This window comes from Rhagoletis pomonella, unplaced genomic scaffold, assembly GCF_013731165.1.
Source record: "Rhagoletis pomonella isolate Grant_MI unplaced genomic scaffold, Rhpom_1.0 Rhpom_scaffold_00007, whole genome shotgun sequence".
NCBI classification, from domain to species: domain Eukaryota; kingdom Metazoa; phylum Arthropoda; class Insecta; order Diptera; family Tephritidae; genus Rhagoletis; species Rhagoletis pomonella.
Genome location: NW_023458561.1, coordinates 60,951,927 through 60,971,200, shown reverse-complemented (window position 1 = coordinate 60,971,200; position 19,274 = coordinate 60,951,927). Strand labels below are relative to the sequence as shown.

The window sequence follows — 19,274 nt, the reverse complement described above, 5'->3', positions numbered from 1 at the left end:
TTTCTTCTTGCCATAAGAAACAATATTTCTATGACTATCCAAAGCTTTCCGAAGCCTGAAATTTGTGCCACTTCAAATTAAAGTTGATCACAGAAAGAAGAAAGTTAAAAAAAACACAGAGTCAGATAAAAAAATTTGCAGTTGGTAGAAAAAAATCCTCATAGAAAAATCATTTCTTTATCATCCTTTGACATGCAGAGCCGCGTGCACACAAGCATTCAAGCGTACGTACATGCATGCGTCGAAACTCCAAAGCTTAATAGTCCATTCTCAGTGCATTTAGTAAAAATTAACAGAGAAAATGTCAGCATAAATTTAGCAGAAAAAGAAGCTTTAAAAGGAGCAGCAAAGAGATAGAGCGGCAAAAAAATCCTTTCAGCAAATTCGAGAATATAAAAAACTCGTGATGTGTTAAAAGCGTAATTTAAAAACTTGATTTATTTCTGTTGAAGTATTGAAGATATGAAACTTCGCTTTGAAAATTTTATTTACAAAATTTTACTTCTTCGAAAGTTTCATAGAATGTCTTCAATTTCAAGAGCTGTTTTTGTGGTGCCATAATGGGAGTTTCCAGTGTGTGATATACTAAAATGCTTACCTGGAAAACAGTTGGATGTACTATCCATTACACATTAGATAAAATTAGTTGTTATTAATTTAAAGAGCGAAGTCTTGATCAGTGTGAACCACTGCAAAGCTTGACAAGTGCTTCATTATTCTGCAGTATGAAAGCTTATAAAAATTCTAACATCGTGCCTACTAAGGCAATGGAATGATTTAGAGGTCCACGGCAGACCGATGAAGGCTCCTGGCGTTTTGATTCTCTGTGATACCACTTTCCTGGCGAAAGTATCTGCATCTTTATTGCCTATGATTCCACTATGTTCTGCTATATGCAACCGGCACATAATATTTTAATTAAGCTTGCTGTGCTTTTGAAGCAAGGAGCGCCGACCTGTTGTCAGATGTTATATCGATGGCCCCAATCTACTGTATCTCATCTCGTAGATAGTCGTCAATCTATCCTATATTGGAGGTCATGCGAAAAAATATTTTAACTCGATGAAATATCCTAGCTTTTTACGACAAGCTATCCTAACTCAGCCGCGTCTCTTTTTGTGTCTTAACTCCATATTTGAACAGCTTAACATATGATATGCAAAAAACAAAATTTAGGAAAGATCCAAATTTGCCGTAAAGTCTTTAAAAACCAAAAGACTCTGAAAAGAATATCACGAAAAATCTGGATAAGTCTTGGAACACTACGGTAAAATCTGCAAAATGTTTCTCATTTAGTTCTCAAACAACTAAATAAAATTCCAAAAAGTAAAATATGAGAATTCTCGAAAAGTCTCAAAAAATCCCGAAAAAATACCGAGAAATTCTATCTAAGCATAGATAACCATTTGTTGATGAATTTAAATGTTCCTAATACCATTTGTAAGAAACACAAATTTAATGATTTTAGATTTTTCCCTTTTTTCGGGGCTTCTGTCGAGATTTTATGAATTATCAGAGTATTATGCGGAATTTTTTGCAATTATTCGGAACTATTAGGGAATATTCGGCGCATGTCGGAATTTTTTTGGTATTTTTAAAAATCACTTAGAGCTGGTATTTTTTTGAGGCTTTAGGGGATTTTTGGGATTCTTATAATCATACGGAATTGTTTGGAGCTTTTCAAGACCGTCGGAATTTTTTTAGACCTATCGTGACTTTTTTGGACTTTTCGGTATCATTTGGAACTTTTCGGGATTTTTTGGTTACCAATGCGATTTTCTTGGAACCTTAGGTTTTATTAGGAGCTTTTCAGAATTTTTCAAGGATTCCCTGCATTTTTTGGGGGCTTTGAAGATTTTTCGAAATTTTTTGTAACTTTTTGGGATTTTTTTTGGGCGTTTCGGAACTTGTTGGAGTTAATTGTAACCTTGCGGGAATCACGGACCCGAAGAGCATGTAGAAATCCCAAAAATTGTTAAGTGACACGAAAAATTCCAAAAAAATCTTGCAAAGTCTCAAAACAAAATGACCAGAACATCATGAAGCCTTTATTTATTATCAAAGACAAAAAAAAATGGTAAAACAAACAATAAAATTAAGAAATTACTTTTTATGCAAAAAAACACACCCTGTCCAATGCTCATATAAAAATGTACCGTTATTTTATTCATGATCTTAACTGAACCAGATTAATTATTGAGGGACCACACTTGAGGTACCGAGGAAAAAAAGAAATGTCTAATACGGTGCGCGTGGTTCGAAGTTTTCCAGTAACATACTTAAAAAAAAATATATATTCTGATGAATTGATGACCTTCCAGGTTTCTTTAAAGTCGGTTAAAAATAATCAGTGTTTCTTTCTCAAAAGTAAATTTTTTATTAAAGTAAATTATAGTATCAGTTTTAATTTAATGCAAATATATGCACTCGTAGCAATAGAAAAATACAACTGCAAATAATATTTTTGAACAATAATAAGATGCTCATTGACGATTGCTATCACTTCACTATCGATATTTCTCCTTCGTATAAAAGTTCTACACTCCAAAGCTAAAAAAAAATACCCTTCTCTTAGTGAAAAATCTCACATGTTCCCAAAATTTTTAAAAGCGAAATAAGAAAAGCCCTAAATCAAAAAAAAAAATAAAAAATTTAATAGTCACTACAACTAAACACATTTCTGCATTTCTTTTTTCTTTTCACTACTCCAACCAGTTGCTTCGAAAATTTAATACTAGCTAAAACTTGAATGTTCTAGACACTATTTCTTTCATCCTTTGCCACATTCGTCCTTTTTGTAGAGTGGTATTGCTTGCACTTGAACTTACTCAACGCCGCTTATCCGCTTAGTCGCATGTACGAACATTGATAATTCCTGCCAGCTTTTGGCAATTCCTTCGCTCATTTCTCACTGCCTGAAATTTTTCATTCGTTATATGTAAGCCAGATTTGGCGCGCCATGTTTTTTGTTTTTTTAAATTGTTTTTTTTTTTTCTTCTTGGGTATTTTAATCGTCTAAAACATGCGTGAGTTGTTTTCATCCAACGGATTGACTTGAGATACGTAACTGTCTGTCTGTCTGGTTTTGGTAAGCTGGCGTCTGTCTGCATTTCTTATCGCTTATTGCTGGAGTTTCTTGTGGCAATGAAATTATTTTTTATTTTCCGATGTTTTTCACCATTTCTCAGAATTTTCCATTATTTTTCTTCCTTTCGTCTAGCACTCAAGTTATTTATCTGCTTTTGTCTAAGGCTATACAATGAGTGTGGTCGATTTTATGAGACAATGAAATTTTTCAATGCAATTTTTGTATTATCCTAACTGGCCAAACACGTCTGCCAAAGTTGGAAATGTTGTGAAAATAAGTTTAAATTTCTTTTCGTACTCAATAAATTTGACAATTGCAGTTGGCGTCGGTTGGTTTTTCTTGCATTCTAGGTAGTTTTTGTTTTATTTTCCTTCAGTTTCTTTGACAATTGGCGCATATTTTTCTGACAGTTTATGGGCGCTGCAATTGCTTTCGGACAGTCAAACTCAATAACTTCGACAAAGTTAGGCGTTTAGTACAGTTGCTGTAAATTTTGGATTTTTTATTTACAGAGTCGATAAAACATGGACGTTAGTTAAAAGGGGTTAGGTTGATTAGTTGAGAAGACGAGTGTAGGAATTTAGCTATTTTGAGAAACTTGTCACGTCGCTTATTTGATGGCATAATTACGATCCGAACATGATTTTCTCTTGAATTAAAATTTTCCAATATTTTATGAGCAGAAAAACCCAGAATTTTTTTTTAATGTAATTTTTAAATTTGAAATTTTTCGAGGCATTTCTTGGGAGCCTTAGAGTCATCGGAATATTTTCGAGATCTTTTCGTCACCCCCTCGGGAGTTTGCGGTATTTTTTTTTTGAGCTCTGCGGAATTTTTCTAAGCTTTTCGGGATGCGGCTTTTTTCGTATTTTTTTAGGGCTTTCCCGATTTGTTTGAGACTTTAGGGAATGTTTCACAGCTTTTCGGGATCTTAAGAAATATTTCGAAATTTTTATGAATAATTTCAAGCCCCACGGGATTTTTCAGACCTCTAAGCTTTTTTTTAGAATCTTTTAGGGATTTTCTTTTTGCAATTTGTTGTAGCTTTTCGGCATTTTTTCGGGATTCGCTATTTTTTGGGATTTTTTGAATCATTTGGAAGTCTTTCAGAAACTCATGATGATTTTTTTTTTGGGAATTCTCATTAATTTTTGGAACTTTCTGGAATTACTTGCCACTTTTGGAGATCACTCGCTATCATTTTTATATCTTATGGGTGTTCGAGCGGGGCAATTTAGAGGCCGGCAATCCTTTTTGATGTCGTCAGCAAGTGATTAACAGCGGCATCTCTCGGTGAGACTTTTATCCTATACTTAAGCTGCAGGCCTAAACAATGCGTTTAAAAAAACAATTTTGTGATCATTCGGCATCAGTGGCCAAATTTTTCGCAACCATTTTGGGACCGTTTTGATATTTACCTAGTTTTTTGAAGCTTTTTAAAAGCTTTTGGAACAATTTGCAACTTTAAGGGATATTTTTCGGAACTTTACGGGAATTTTCGGAACGCTTCGGAATTTGTTGGGACTTTTCGAGATGTTACGGAATTATCTGGTATAGCAGTATGTTCGAGTCTCAGCTTTGAATTTTATGAAGGCCTAAAAATTGAGAAGTAATTTTTCAGATTTAACATTATCAAATCTGTGACAAGATCGCCGTAAAAAGCTGAAGAAAAATTTTCCAGACTTTTATAAACATGTACGAATGTATTTTGAAAAGTTTTATGAACTTAATTGCTAAATTACATTTCCGAAACTACCTCAACACAACAACCAACTTACAACAACAAACAAACTGTAACAAAAAAAAGAACAAAAAAAAAACAACAACAGCAATTGCACTTAAACCCACACAAAACTGTTGGCCAAGTCAAAACAGCATCATCTCGAATAATTTGCAACACATCCCCGGAGAGTCATTACACTTATTAGACTGGCGAAAAGACACAAGGCCAGAGCGTTGAAACTTGAGTTGGCAGACAAGTGTGCCACTGCTTGCCGACCGACGCGACGCCCACACAACTAACCACAGCGAAGAAATATGCAATGCAGTTACAAAAACAACAACACCAAAAAATTGATTGCTGTTACAAATAAGCGTTAGCAACTAGTCGTTACTTCCAACAAATATAATCATTAAATATTATGGTTATCTGCACAGACAAGTTGTAGAAAGACTAACCGAAGGTCAGTGAGAAATGACAGCGTTGGAAAAATGTGGGCTAATATATGTATGCGTGTGTATGTGGGAGAGGCAAAAAAAAACTTGGTGGAAATGTGTTTAAGAAAGTAAAAAGTGCGTTGTCCCATTCATGTGTAGGTGTTTCAATGGAATATGTGTACGTTACTTTTTATGTTTCAGCCGCCTAGACAGTCAAGTGAAACTTCGAAATTTGGGCAATCAACGCACTAAAAGTTACAGTACAATTATACCACGTGTGCATTTAGGTACGAGTGGGTAGTAAGAGATATGGCCTTAAATAACCAAAAGTAATGGGAATAAGAAATTTTTGCTTTTCCTTAAACTTACTGATTTGTTAGTTTGCTCAGTGATGAATAGTAGTCAACGAAATATTCATCAAACTTGGAGCGTATCCACGTGCAAATAAATGTTTTTCTTGGAATAAATCTTTTTTTCTTGATCCTTGATTCTTGATTGAAAAACTTTTGGCTTGGTAGGATTTACACGGTGGCCTTTATAGATCTTGCGAAAAAAGGAATTTTATGGTTAATTTTTAACAAGTTTTACTTAAATTTTATGAATTAGTTTTTAAATTTTAACCTTTAAAAAACTGCGAAACGCTTAGATTCTCAAATACTCTGTAAAGTTCAATTTTTAGATAATCACAAGTGACTGTATCTTAGGATAAGCTGGAATAGAAAACGATGGCTTTGTAAGGCACCGGAAGTGTAGAAAGAGTTAAATGAATTGGAATGTAGTGAAAAAGACGGAATGAAATGTAGAAATGGAATAGATTGGAATGAATGTGAATTTAGTATGAGGGAGTGAAGCAGAGTATAATGAAAAGGAATCGAATGGAATGAATACCACCAATGGAAACGAGTAAAATGGAAATGAGCCTAATAGAAAGAAAAAAAAACCACTAGAAATCTAGTTAAGTATCTTAATTATAGTAAGCGTGCTAATAAAGAAAATCTGGGTATATATTTAAAAGCTGGATACATATTTTTGTACATTTAAGAACTTGACAAATACACTTTTGGCCATTTAAAAATTAGACATACATTTTTTGTCAGTTAAAAACTGAGAATAATTTTTTTCTTGTGTAAGAAATAAAAATAAATTAAAATCTGTAGTTAGCGAACTGACCTTAAATTTTTGGCTGTTCAAAAATTAGACAAAAAAAACGTTGGATTAAATTTGATCAAATTAAAAAGTGGAAATAAAATATGCACAACAACCGTTAAACTGCAAGAAATTAACATGGAATGCCCCAGAGTAAGGATTGGACATGTGAACTGGCACAAACACAGATATGCAAAAATGTCCTCATTTAACGTTCAGTTCTTTAATAAAATTTTTGACATTCAAAGGTCAATGCTTATTTTTTACAGCACAATTTCTAAAGTCGAAAGATTATGAGTAAACATTTTTGAAGTAGGCCATCATTTTTTCGAAGGTCGAGCATTTTTTGTGCAATTATCTGTTTATGCTTCACAACGATGAAAGAAAAATACGAGTTTCGCAGTTTTTTGAAACACGAATTATTTTGGAAGTTATAGCTAATAAAATTTTTTGAAATTGTTTAGATTTTATTTGTTTTCTCGTGACTGGTAATACCGATTCCGCTAATTTTTTAAAGAAGAAAGAACGATGATATTTTCTTCCCATTTTAATTTTTTATTTTGTCATAAATTTCTTTTATTCAACAATTTTTATTGAGCTTGAGGCCGTTTTTGATGAAAAAATCGAGTCCCACTGAAAGAAGTCTGATGAGGAAATGTGATGATTTCCGAAATTGCTATCACTTCTACCATTTTTCAAAATTATTGTTGCTTTTCCACAACAGTTTTTCATTAAAAATGGCCTCAAGCTCAATAAAAATTGTTGAACATAATTGTTATAAGGACAAAAATAACAAAAACACATAATTTTTTTTTATAAAAATTATTAAAAATTTTTTTCTAAATTTATATTCACATCTCAATGGCTTTAAAATCGCATATTTGGCTAATAAAATTCCCGGAATGCATCGCGACGAAAGTTATTCACGCTTTTATCTTGACGCCCAATATATTTTGTATGGAAAACGTTTGCCACAGATATGAACTTTGCATGAGTTTTTCAAAAAACATCGATTTTCCGATTTTTTTCCTTAATTTTTACATTACCATAGTATCTCACTTTAATATGCGAAAATTTAGAATGCATAACGCAAGAGTGAGTAAAAAGGCAATTCTGGTAAAAAGCACCAGTTTTGAATTACCCAACCAAATATCATTTGTGTGGTTTCTAGCGCTAAATAGTTTCCAATTTCTTATTTACTTTCGACACAACAAAAAAGCTACTCCCTAAACCGCACAAAAATTCAATTATCATAACTGTAAATGGAATTCTAATCAAAAATAAAGCATAAATTTGATTCTATCACTACAGCGAGCTAGCATTTTCTCAGAAATGTAAATATTTCAATTACAGTGTAAAAATTTTTGTGTCGAAATTTGATTTATGCTCATTTTGCCGCTGCTATGTTGCAATCGCCCGTTCGCGTAATCAAATTATTACATTTGCACCTGAAAATTAACTGCCCAGTTATTTTCCACAAAAAAAAAACAAAAAACAAAAAGAAATAAATTGTAAAAATAATATCAATTCCCTTTACGCATTTGGAGGCAGCAATGCCCATGGCAGCGGGCGATAAAATACAAATAGTTTTCACGCTCTGCAAAATTTATTATTTGCAAAAATTGTATTTTTCCATTGCAAATTTTCGTAAATTGATTCATTTTGCGCAGGTAACACAACGTCGCTGCTGCTTGCAACATTTCAATTTACGTGCAACTTCCTGTGCATGTGAAAGCAGCCCGCCGCCGCTGCCGCTGCTGCTGTTCTAACTTATCGCTCGTTCGCTCGCTTGCCGATTTGCGCATTGCAATTTCAATTCACGCTGCCGCAAAAGTTTCGCTTTGTTGCAATAAAAATGCCGTCCAATTTAACTGATTTATTTGATTATTTGCGCAAAAAGGCAATGTATTTCACTGCATGTGGCAGCGGCAACGCTGACTACTGCTTGTGGCGCGAGAGAGGCCGGCAGTAGTTTGCGCCACTGTGTTGCGCGCAGGTTCGCATGAGCGTGTGTGTGTTTGGTATGTTTGTGTGCGGCGAAAGCGCCGAAAAGCGTTTGGAAATTTATAGTTTTCTCTTTGAATGAGTTTTAGTTTATTTGTTGATTTGTTTTCCTGCAGTTTGCTTACTTTCCTGCTTTTTTTTTTATACTCCTTGCGCTCCCGCTGGACTACACTTCATTTGAAAATTTTTATTTTTTTTTTAAATTTGAAATTCCTTACTTTTACTAAATTTTCGATTGAACCCTGGTAATCAGGTCGCTTCTCTAGAAGACGCATACTAAAGAAACTCATACAATTTCCAATTACAGGAAAATTATATTTTTTCATAGGAAAATATTTCACTGTAAACAGTTATGCTGATAAACCCACCTTTGCTACGCAGCAAATTTGCAAGACGGTGACGCCCATAGCAACACATAGAAAGGGGGATAGTGTGTCATGGAGCCGAGAAAAAGAAAGAAAAAAGAAAATAAGCCTTTACGCAGAAAAGGATTACAGCAGCTTTATGTAGAATGAAATGCACGCTTTCTTCGTTGCATGACCACACACACCCATGTCGCAAAAGATTTATGAATGTACACATGTATGTAAATATGTGAACGCATCTTAAAAAACCATCATCAAGCATATGGGTATCATTAGACCATACCACCTTAGAAGCAAAAAAAAAAATTCTGGCCGTATGTACCCCGATGAGTCTAAAATACATATATAAATTAACAAATCTCACGAGTTGTTTTTTGGTCACTTCCTTTTCTCGCCAAAAAAAATGCTAAAGCATTCTTCTTCCATATATTTCAATCAATGGAAGTCCAGAAACAAGTACAATAAAAAATAAATCAAGCATTTGAACAATTTTAGCCTTGAAACGTTTATTTAGGCGAAAAAGTACCGAAGTTACTAATTCTTTCATTATTGTCACTCGAAAAAATCATAACTGTTTTTCTAAATAACTTTGGGAAGTTTTCAAATAGAATGTTTATATTAGAGGCAATGGATGTTGGCATCAAATGCAACATATCTGTGAAGTTTCAAGAGTGTGCCAGCAAATTAAAAAATGGCAGCATGCAGAATATCTGTCGCGGCTATTTTGCAATTTTTGAAATTTATCGATTTTTTAAATTTTAATAATGTAGATACCTCAAAATATTAAAATTAAACGATGAAAATTTTTCTCTTCCCAAAACGAACGAATCTAGTGTAACAAAACTAGCGTGCCACCAAATGAAAAAAAAAAAAATTATACTAAAATACCAATTTTACAATTTTTATTGGCACTCTCGAAATTCATTCTAAAATTTGTATATGCATGAAAAAGGAAATATTTGTGTGCATAACTTTACATAACTAAGGTTATGTGAGCACGAGTTGTTATTTTTACTTTTATAGTATTTCTTTTTTAAGTTTTAATTTTAGTACCATTTCGCTTTGGAATCTTGTTCTGTACCCAAAACGGAATATCTAAGATAAGTGTGCCACCATTTTCGTCCAAAAAGATTTTTGTCGAAAAATGTAACAACTCGTGAGAGTTGCTCATATATGTTTGTAAATTTGCAAGGCAATTCAAAAAAAAAAAATTTTTGCCGAACCTAGGGAGCTCTTTTTACATTTTTCGGTAACACCTACATCCACCAATATTATTTTTTGTTAAATAGCTCTACTGGAATAATCGAAATATCTTCCTATCAAAAGTTTAATGATTTTTGTCTAGGTTTATTTTAATGAAATTAGGGTGGTATGTTACCGTGAAAAGTGATGTGATCTGGTGGGTAAGTACTAGTACGGGGTACATGATGCAAATGAAATTTGGATCAAAAAAACGTTGTCCTCGAGACAAGGACATCAATATAACATACTTTAAGATCCGACTGTAAATGCTGAAGATATAACGCAAAATGTAAAGCGATTTTTTTTTCGAAATCGCTTTGCCAAATTATTTCAGTTTCGAAGCTATAAGGCGAACATTTTCTTCTGGTACGGTCTAATGCTCATTCCTACACAAATTGTTATACGCAGTGACGAGCTTCCACCATTCTGGCGGCTAGTGGTTTGGAAGAGTTAACTCGATAAAGGCGTGCGCTGAATGCAACAAGGCAGAGTGCTAAAAAAATTGAAATTAATTGCATTGTTGTGCAAGTTATTTTATGAGAAAGCACTCGGAAACTTTGCGAAAATAAAAATAATATGGCTACTTAAGTGCGCTTAAGAAAGTGCATGGCCTGCGCGGAAGCACTGCGAAGCAACGAGTACTACGCTAGCTTGCATAAGATAGTAGCTTTACAGCCATTTGAAGCCAATGAGGCATGTTTGCGTTGGAAAAGTGTAATATATGCACATATGCATATATACATATATGTTTGGAATATTGGACTGCTCAGTTAAAAGCGTATCTTTATTAGCTTAAGAGACAGGCAATTAGTTCATTTGTTAACGTTAAAGAAATGAGTAGAAAAACACCGAACCGAAATCGAAAAAAAAGGTGTAAGCATACATACATACATACGTAGATATTTTTAGTAGAATAAAATTGTAATGAATACAAATGTGCACATCAGAGTATTTGATTTAATTATGTAAAAGTAACTTCTCTCATATGCTTCGAATAACGGAAGGAGTAAAGCGTATGTTTCAAACCGGTTATGTTTGTATAATTTTACATTGGTGTATATTTTTTAGATAAAAACCTCGATAAACATTATCCTTGTTTGACTTCGTATTTGAAATTAAGATAAATATGAAGATGAGGAAATAAATGATAACGATGAAGACTCAAAAGAGAAGGCAAAAGTGACGATTAAGTCGAAAATGAGAAATACATAAAAATTAGGGAAACTGAAAGAGTACGAAAATTAATTGAAATTTTTCGGCATAAAAGTTACCGAAATTTATCGAATCATCGTAGTTTACAGTTATCAAAGTGTATCGAGTTATCCGTGCTTATTGAGTTATCGCAACGTATCGAATTATTCAAATTGATCAATATTTATTGAGCTGTCCAAATTTATAGACACATAAACTTAGTGGTGGAAATTTACGGATAGTTATCGATTAATAGGATTATCGAAATTTGTCAAGTTAAAGAAATTTATCAAGTTATCGATATTTATTTAATTATCATTATTTATAGACTTAATGAAATTTATGGAGTTTTCGTAATGCACCGAGTTCATTCAACTTATCGAGTTATCGGCATTTATTGATTTACTGAAATTTGTCGATTTATCGAATCGAAGTTTTTGAAATTTTCAAAATATATCGAGTTATCGAAATTTCCACGCTCTATCCGAGTTATCACTGCTTATCGAAAAATATGTCGCTATCAAATTTAACCGAGTTATCGAAATTTACAGAGGAATCCAATGTTTATCGGGATATCGATTTATATCGAGATTTATGTATTTTTTAGTTCTCGAAATTTATTGAGCCCTCTAACTAACTACATAGTTATCGAAATTAGTCGAGCTATCGAATTTGGTTGAGCTATCAGATTTTAGTGTTTTTGAAAATCATCAATTTATCGATATGTATCAAATTATCGAAATTTAACTACAAACTGGAATGTATCGTGTCAATTCCAAGGCCTGCCAAAAACCTTCAAAGATGTTAAACATTTTAATTTTGTACCTTAGAAGTTAAATGATGTGCTAAGTTGGAAAACCTTTCCCAGGGTCCTCAAAAACAGGCAAAAAAGTCGAATTTGGGCAGGAACTGGCGCTCCTTTCCTTTTCATTTTTCTACCTTTTTTAAAAAAAGTACATTAACTGTTACACACTGACTTCTACTGTCAGATGATGTAAGCTAAGCCAAGGCCAACATTTTTTTTTGCGAAAACTAATCCGTTTAAATAAAAAAATTCAAGTATAATTATTCTTATGAATTCGCGTCGATTTTCAATATTTTTGTTTTGCAAGTCGCTTCTACGCCCACTTGTTAATTCAGAACCATCCACTGCGAAACAAACTACAAATTTTATATAACAGAAGTGAGGATCATTCGATTGATACCATAATCACGGTTTGTTCGTTATTTGGCCAAGCCTCTTATTTCTGAAACAAAAAGTATTTGTCTTGGTTTAACTGTTATCATCTGACTGGAACAATAATAGCTAACTTTGTATCTTTGTTTTCATATCAAAAGTTTTTAAAGTGGAAAAAAACTGGTTTGGTCCCTGCATATAGTGGCAAATGAGCTTTTCCATGTAGTTATGGAAGGAAATATTTTTCACAAAAACATTAGCCGGCAGATGGCGCAGGGTCGATATATTTTGAAATCCCGCCTCTATAATCTTATTTAGTTTATATTTAGAAAGCTAATTTTAAACATATTTTTTTACTATTAACTTATTTTTGTATGTCTAAATAATATTTTACATTTTTTTATTTTCAGGTAAGGAAAAGTCTTTTGGCTTCATGTTTTAAATTCAATATTGGCAAACTGTGTGAGTTATGTTTTTTGACGTTGAATTATTAAATTTTTAATGTAATTTCGAACGACTTTTAAAATTTGGTTTGGGGAAACCCCATTTTTGACGTTAAGTCATCTACGGTGGAAAAGCGGAATTGTACTCTCAGGGTTTTCTTACTTTCCGAGAAACGATTACCCCTTGTCTTTGAAAATTTTGAAATGCTTTTTTATGTTTTGAACAGATCTTCTTGAGTTTTTTCGTGTGATTTTTATGGGGTTTTTTCGGGAAATTTTCCGGCTTTGCTGAACTTTTTAGGCCTTTTTGAGAATTTAATTTACAATTTTTCAGGATCCTTCGGAACGGCCAATACTCTTTTCGGGACCACTCGAGAATTTTTGATAAGTTTTCGGTAATTTTCTGTTTTTTTTTTTGGTGAGTTTGTGAGTTTTGTTTAAACTTTTTGTGATTTGCCGGCTAACCGGTATATCGAGCCATAATCGCCAAACAAAGCGTAAGCCACATATTTTTAATATTTGGTTTTTGTTTTCTTTTGATGATTTGTACATAAAAAAATAAGTTACTCTAATCTCTACTCTACTTTTTATAAATGCCCAAACAATAGAAAACAAAAATAATTAGTTTCTGCTCAAAAGTAGATACTTTTCTACCAAAGAAGTACTTTTCTACCTGATTATTATCCCCCGCTAGACTCTCAAGTAAGGCGGCCTGGTTGCGAAATTGCAACGGCGACATAAAACTTTCCACATACGAGCGACAATAATTTTGCGAGCAAACAAATTCACAACAAAAAAACAAATGAAATTAAAAATAAACATGCGGTTGTGAGTAGCGATAAAGTAAAGGCAACAATGTTAAAAGAACAAAATACTACATTGAAATCGGAGAAATGTGCGGCACACATACGCGCGCACACACATACACTAGTATAAAGAAAAAAACAAATGCAACGCCCAATAAAATACGCAAGCAAGGCAAACTTTACGATTACTGCAATGTTTTGTTGCATACACCAAGGCGTTGAGTCGAGCTGAGTTGAGTTGAGTTGAGTTGAGGTTAAAGAATGCGCACATGAGCAGCAAAGAAAAACGAATGAAACCGCGCACGCAAGCCAAAATAAAGTAAAAGTAAGCGCACACAAAATTTATATGCCACAGCAGCGGCTTAAGTGTGAAGTTTTGTTGGCGGTATTGCCGCATGCAGCAGGCGAAATTGAGAGGTTATGCAGCAAAGCATGCAGCTGATGTATGTATATATATGTAGATGTGTATGTGCCTATACATACATACGTACATTGAGTGCAGTTCACACCTGTTTTCGTTTGGCATTCTACTTGCGTTTTTCTTTTGCATTTCTTTTCGCCTTTGCTTGCTTTTAATTTCATTGCTGTTGCAGCAGAACGCCTTTTTGTAAGCTGCTCCTTGCGAATGTGTGTTTGTGTGTGTGTGTGTGTGTGCTAATGAAATTGTAAACAGGAAGTTGCTCTTCCTTACGCCAACAGCAGCAAAACACCAGCAGCATTTGCAATTTGCTTCTGCAAATGCATTTGCATTCTATGGATGTGTGTGTGTGCCGGTGCTCAGTTTTGGTGTTTTTTTTTTTTTTTTTTAGGCACCAGCTGTGGAGTTGCGATAGTAACTGTAAACAAGCAGTTAAAAACAGTTGGCATTCGGGTATTTGCCGGTATAATTTATGTACAAAAAGCAGGTGCAATAAGAGTTATTTGTGGCGCACGGTGCCGACAGCGAACGGATGTGAGAATGTGGCAGCAAAGTTAGGTGAACTGAGAAGAAATGCGAAAGTGTTTGTTTGTGCGTTTTTTTTTGTTGAGGCCCATTGGGAGATAGGTGGACAGATTTGGTTGCAATTTATTATGATTACGCTTCCACTTATTTTGTAGTTCAAGTTAGTAGAAATATTTACCGATGATAGAAAATATTTTGTAAATAAATTAAAGTAGTTTATAAAGCATTTTACTTGTCACGTAGCGTATTTGTAAGGCATGCAAATTTTTTTTATGAGAGGCTCCTTTAGAGAGAGTCCTTGTGACTTTTTAGCAATTTTTTTTCTTGTTAAAAAATAGCTAAATTCTCTGACTTGAGCATGAAAAGAGACGAGGAGAGGAGAAAGAAAGCCTACAAGATCATGAAGACAGTGGTTGGAATGCAAGTATATAGTGTCCTCCTAACGGTTATGGTAAAAAGATTAAAATGTACAATGGAAGCTGCCGATTTTTTTCAAGGAAAAGCGTTCTTTCGCCAATAAAAAACACAAGCACTATAGTTTCCAAATTTAACTAGTACTCACAGCCAGAATGTACATACTTAAAAATCGAATCTACATTAAATTTCTATTTTGAAAGCTTCAACTTTTACAGAACCCGTAAATCCGTGATCGTCATGTGAAATAACCGGTTAGACGATGTGAAACAAACTCAAATTATATGGTACTAGTTCGTTAGTACTATATCGAGCCCTAACCGCTAAAATAACGTAAGCGATATTTTTTTCAAAATGTTATTTTTGATGCAGAAATGCATCTAGATGCTCTAGGAATATTTCTGCATTAAAAAGAAAATTTCGGAAAAAATTTCGCTTACGTTATTTTGGCGGTCGGGGCTCGATATGTAGTACTACTTAGCCAAAAACAAAAAAGATTCTCACATTTTTATCTTTTCTTGTACCTGATGTCCATATAGTATTTATTTCAATTATGTAATTCCATAACTCATGTGGAATTTGGATTTTTAAACAGATGGCAACCCTCACACTTGTAGTTTAAGAATGAGGACTTTTCGAAACCATTCCTATTGACACCCATATTTTAGCAAATCATTTAAATTATTAAATTATTTGAATATGACATTCTTAACAGGTGGCAACCCTTTTCAAAATTAAAAAGTTTTCTAGTTGTAATTATTTTTAAACTATTTAGTTTGTTACCCATGTTTTATTATATCATATAAGTTGTCTATAATTTAATTTAATTTGTATTTTCAAAGAGGTGGCAACCCTTTTCAAAATATTTGAAAACTACAACCATCTTAAAAGTCTCTCGTCTGACATCCATATTGTGATAACTTATTTATATTAAATATCTAATTCCCTTAATCCAAGTTGCATTAGATTTTTTAAACTCAGTTTGCGTGGAACCCTTCTTCTCCAATAACGCCCATTTTTCCCCATTATTATGGTACTGATTTTATATTTCTTCATTCCCAGCTCCAGTACTCTACCATAAATAGTACTTCCGGAGATAAGCATGAAAAACCCATTTGTATGGAAGGGGCCATACCCCTATATCTAATGGAGATAAAAGCTGCCCTATATTTTAAGTCGTGATTAAGCAAAACACGTGCGTAAATGCATATCAAACAAACCAACTCACTTTCCTGTCACTTAGTTTTACTGTCGTTTTTGCCTCGTGGAAATACGGCATAACTAAAAATTCGTAAAAATTGTTCACCATACGCCCAGTCGTACTCCCTTTTACTTCTGCTAGATACTCTGTTTTTGGAACGTACTTACTTCCCCTTTTACATTTTTTTTGTATTCTATTCTATTTGCCTCTTTGCTAAATAAAGTTTCACTTAATACAACAGCTAGTTAATCAATTAGCGTGCCGGATTAACGCTTCGTCTGCATTATTGTTCATTAAGTGAATTAAAAATTTAAGCGCCAAGTGCTTTTTTTTTATTTTTTTCTTGTGCCTTTTTTCACTGTCTTTGAGAAAACTTTCGAGGCTGCTGAAAAAGCTAATGAATAGCGCGCCAGTGTGTCTTTGGGCAAACTTGATTTTGTAACGCTGCATTAAGGCAGGGCAAAGTTGGTTTTAAATTTTCGCTATTTGAGATCTTTTGATTTAATTGTACAACTAATGATATGTACGTAAGTGGAGATGAAGTTCAATTCTTCATTTTCTAGCCCAATTTTTATAAGATTTAAATGGAAACGAATAGTTAAATTAAAGGGCTTGGAGGTAATTTACTGGAAAACAAAGCAGTATGCAGCTGGTATTTAGGGTAAATAAAAAAAGTATTTATAGAAATAAAATATTTTTATATTTTATTATTTTTGATTTGCTTAAGTAAGAAATGAATAAGCCAGCCTGTTTTCGATATAAAAAATTTGATGTAGTTCGGTTCGTTTAAAAGAGCTCTGTGGAACTGCGTCAAATTTGCCATTTGCTCCCAGACACACAATCGCTTTAATTTTTATGAATATTAACGTCCTTTCTAGAAACTGCCGTTAGAGTTAAAGTTTTCTTGCCACACCATAACCGAATGCCATCGTTGCGCTGACAGGTGCGAAAATTCAATTTAACAGAAATCTCCACCGTAAAAATGTACGACTTTATTTTGCAGATTTTGTTGGAAGCCTTTAAAAAAAATGCAGGAAACTCCAAGAAATATCAAATGGGGCAAAAGAAAAAATGAAATAAAACAGCAAAGCAAATGGTTACACTTAGTGCCCAAAAAAAATCTTTGGTGCATAATTCAAGAAAGTAGGCTGTCTGCCATTAAGCAAAATGCGAATAATAGCAAGTTAAATAAAATATGTAAATATAAAGAGCTGTTTTATAAAAGAACATGAAGAGGTGCAAAAAAAAAATAGTTAAGCCATTTTTAAAACTACAATAAATTTCGAAGTCAGTATGCTATACAGTAGCGGAAAAGTCTAAACAAACTGCTAGCTTAAAAAGTGAAAAACGGTACTGAAAATTTAACTATCGAAAAGTTTCAAACAACCAACAAAATTAGCGATTTTCCATTTTCCACGTCATGGTTGTCCGCTTTTATTACAACTCACTTGCTTCTCGTTTGTTTTAAGAATAAATTTTAGTGTTATTTTCCTCCTTAAATTTGTCTGCAAATTTAGCTTGAAGTGTCATTGGAATACTTTAATACTTTTTTATGATTTGTTTTAAGTGAGTTCTTCCATTTTGATAGCCTTATAGTGTATAATAAAAAGCAAGTGTAGTGGTTAGAAGTGCGCACTACTATTTCGTAGAATATGTGGTGGCAGGCAATGGCAAACCTCTGAGTGTATTTCTGCCATAGATTTCCATAAAAATTCTGAGCTAGGGAGTCTTTCAATAAAGTTCTAAAATAGGGCGTGCTTTAACCAAATTCTGAAATAGGGTGTTGTTGAAAAATTTTCTAAGAACGGCGTTTTCGCACTGGCTGTCGATCTTTCATTCAGCTGTAGGTACATTCTTTGAATTTTTAAAGTCAAAAGTAAAAGTGAAAAATTTTACTCACATTTTCATTTAGAAGAAAATTAAACTTTCATTTTTTTTATAAAAGCGAAGTTTAAATTTCAATGCACTTTTGAAACCAAGAGCCCCGAAGTATCTCGAAAAATACTAAACAAATTTCCGAAAAAATCTATAACGGCTCAAAAAATTCTCAGGTCTCAAAAAATTAAATCGAGAAATATTCTGAAAATGAAAAGCACAAAACACTGCGTCTATTTTCAAGGCATTCGTAAAAGACAAACTACTTTTGTTTACTTTTGCATCTAAGTAGTTCAGAAAAATTCAGATAGTTTGCGAAAAATCCCGAAATTTCGAAATAAATCTCGTTGAATTCCGAAAAGTACGTTTATTTTTTTGATATTCGAAAAAACCAAAGCTAAGAGATATGCGTGTAAGTGCAAGTCACCGGAAAAACACCAAAAAGGAAATAAGAAAATAAAAAAATAGCGAGAAAACACGAAAAACTCTCGAAGAATTAAAATAGGAGGAATCTGGTGAATTCCCCAAAACATCTGTAAAAGACCTGATAAAATCATTGAAAATGCCCCAAGAAAAAAACACCAATAATCCTTAAAGGGCCCAAGAAAAAAGCAAAAAAGTAATACCTCTGAAAGGTCCTGAAAATCCTTAATGTAATGTAAAACATAATGAATTTAAAAATTATATTTATTTTTTGGTATTCGTAAAACACAAATTTAGAATTTATGCAAGTGCATCTTCGGGCTTGAAAGCCACCGAAAAAATCCGAAAAGTCCTCGAGGCCTTGAAAACCAATACACCAAGTATTCAGAGAAGTCCCGAAAATGTTCTAAAAAGTCCCAATAAAAATCGAAAGGTTCTTAAAAATCCCAAAAATACAACACGAATAGTGCCGAAAAGCTCCGAAAAAACTAAAACATGACTTGTCTCAAAAAGTGCTGACAAAACTTCCTAAGGCAAGTAAAGTAATCATAAAACGCCTTCTTGATTTTTGGACTTAAAAATAAAAAATAGCAAGTTTCTAAAATACCATCTTCCAAAAAGTGTTATGAAAACTTGTTCAATAGGTTAATATCTAAAAATACTTCTCAAACAAACTTTCTAAATTTGAACAAAATCGTACCATACATACGTGTTTTCCAAATATCTCGACTGCTGCACAAATTGGCAAAAATAAAAAATACGATTCTTCCGGTTTTTTTATACCCGAGCGCACTTGTGC

General features: G+C 33.3%; 1 protein-coding gene across 1 annotated transcript in view; it reads left to right on the top strand.

Annotated features, from left to right (window-relative positions):
* LOC118743931 overlaps positions 1-19,274 on the top strand; it is a 139,322-nt gene that overhangs the window by 5,678 nt on the left and 114,370 nt on the right. The window lies entirely within an intron of this gene.